Here is a 2,567-nt window from a genome sequence, read left to right as displayed (position 1 = left end):
CTGGTTGCCACACCTCAAAAAGGACATAGTGGAAATGGAAAAGGTGCAAAAGAGAGCGAATAAAATGATTACTGGACTGAGGCACCTTCCTTATGAGGAAAGTCTACAGCATTTGGGCCTCTTCAGTCTAAAAAAGAGGCACCTGAGGGGGGACATGATTGAGACATACAAAATTATGCACAGGAAGGATAGAGTGGATAGAGAGATGCTCTTTTCCCTCTCACACAACACCAGAACCAGGGGACATTCACTAAAATTGGGAGAGTTAGGACAGACAAAAGAAAATATTTCTTTACTCAGTGTGTAGCTGGTCTGTGGAACTCCTTGCCACAGGATGTGGAGATGGCATTGGGCCTAGGTGCCTTTAAAATGGGATTGGACAAGTTTCTGGAGGAAAAATCCATTACAGGTTACAAGCCATAATGGGTATGTGCAACTTCCTGATTTTAGAAATGGGTTATGTCAGAATGCCAGATGCAAGGGAGGGCACCAGGATCCAGGTCTCTTGCTGCCTTGTGTGCTCCCTGGGGCATTTGGTGGGCCACTGTGAGATACAGGAAGCTGGACTAGATGGGCCTATGGCCTGATCCAGCAGGGCTGTTCTTATGTTCTTATGTTGTTATCCATCATGTCAAGTAGCCTAACCAGCTAGGATAGTTGTCAACGCAACTTCTTTTACCAAGGGAGGAAGTATTTGTTTTGCAAAGCAAAGCAAAGAGATTGATCAAGACACCATCCTTCTCCCTTCTCAGCATGGTGGTTGGTAACCTTCAGTCTCGAAAGACTATGGTATAAGCCTACAGCACCCAGTATTCCCAGGCAGTCTCCCATCCAAGTACTAACCAGGCCTGACCCTGCTTAGCTTCTGAGATCAGATGAGATCGGGCATCTGCAGGGTTATAGTTGCTGCATGACGGCTGTCAATTGGCAAGCAATCCCCAGCTGGGTAAAGGGGTGGAAAGGTGACCCTGATCCTGTGTTACTAGTGATAGCTGGAACCCCTTAGGTACAGCCAGGGCGTGACTGTAAGTGTAGTTTGATGTGATCTCCATGTGGTAAGAAGCACCAGCTTTCTCAGAGAGGAACGTGGTCCTTCCCTGCACTATCCTGGAGACCACCACAACACTGGGTCATTTTAATTGTCATTTTCTTTTCCAGCTGTATTGTGTCTTTTAGATGGGACACATAACCAGGGCTTTATATAGTGTTCAGAACGTACTTGCACCACATATTTCATTATGTTTGCTTGAGAGTTGTGCATAGTCCAGTGGCAGAGCACAAGATTTGAATGCAGAAGGTTCCAGATTAAATCTCTACTATCTCCAAGTGGATCTGAGAAAGAGTCTCTGCCAGTTAGTGTAGACACAACTGACCCAGTGGTTTGATTTAGTATAAGACAGCTTCATTTAACCATATGATGTGCTGTGCAAGCTCTCTAAAGGTGCAAGGTAGGCAGGCTCTCTAAAGGTGATCCTTTTTGAATGGAGGAGGCATCAATATAGATATCCAAGTTAAACGGATAGGCTAAGTTAATAATCAGTTAAGTGTCATTAAGCCTCGCTGAATGCTGCACACTTTAACTAGAACAGCCCGACAGCAGATTCTATTTTACCCGTTCACCAGAGAGAATTGTTTTAAAAGTGGACTGTTCTTGAGATGTTGCACTACAAACATGAGAAAGATGAAAGAGTGACATCTTCTGGCCAATGTGAAAATCAGCAGCTTCTATCTGAGGAATACATTTTGTGCAGTCAAGGCACAGGTTTGACAGAATTTGGGTTTAATATGTTAAACTAATCAAAATCTGCATATTTGCTTGACTGCAAAGGTCTAAAAACTTCTAGAGGAAACGAGATCCTCTCCAATATATTTGATGAGCCCACTTACCAGTCTTAAGAAAGTATAAAAGTCCAAAGAAAATGCATTCTGTTGGCAGAATACATTGGTTTGAAATGATGGACTTGCAACTGGGACAGTCAGTGTTTGAAAAACCAAGGGGAAAACTGAACATGGGCTTACAGAACAGGATGCTGAATGGACAGTCAAATGGACCTAACAAATGCTAGGATTTCAATGAACTTGTGCATATTTTGGGGAAATGTCGTCACAGCCATGGCACTAAAAGTGCATGTTGAAATAATGCAATGATTTTGTATTCATCCAAGGTGTTGTTAGGCTGAATATTGCACCACCTTATATTGGAGGGAAGGTTAAGCCAGCGTAGGAAAAATGAATTTGAAGATCTAAGGTGGAAAAGAAGACCTTGATGAAAAAAAGATCCACACACTCAATTTATAAATTAAGAACGTAGAAATGGCAGTACACAGGAAAAAGTAATTTCAAACTTTCCTGGGGAAGGGGGGGGAGTACATAAGTGTCAAAGGGCCCACAAACCTCATTCTTTTATAAATGCTTAGAGGTGGGAGAACTCAACACAAGTGTTTGTTCCATTTCCCAACTCTATAGACACTCCTCTTTGGTTTCCTTTGCCTTGGTTTCCTTCAAGCCTTCCCCAGTTAATATATCCCAGTTTCTTCACTGGCCAGAATGAGTTGATTCACAGCCCT

General features: G+C 42.9%; 1 pseudogene; it reads right to left on the bottom strand.

The window, feature by feature from the left end:
- Positions 1-794: 794 nt before the first annotated feature.
- Positions 795-914, bottom strand: LOC136646452 (5S ribosomal RNA; annotated as a pseudogene).
- Positions 915-2,567: the final 1,653 nt, after the last annotated feature.

Source organism: Tiliqua scincoides, chromosome 3, assembly GCF_035046505.1.
Source record: "Tiliqua scincoides isolate rTilSci1 chromosome 3, rTilSci1.hap2, whole genome shotgun sequence".
NCBI lineage: Eukaryota > Metazoa > Chordata > Lepidosauria > Squamata > Scincidae > Tiliqua > Tiliqua scincoides.
This window is presented reverse-complemented; position numbering and strand designations above follow the sequence as displayed.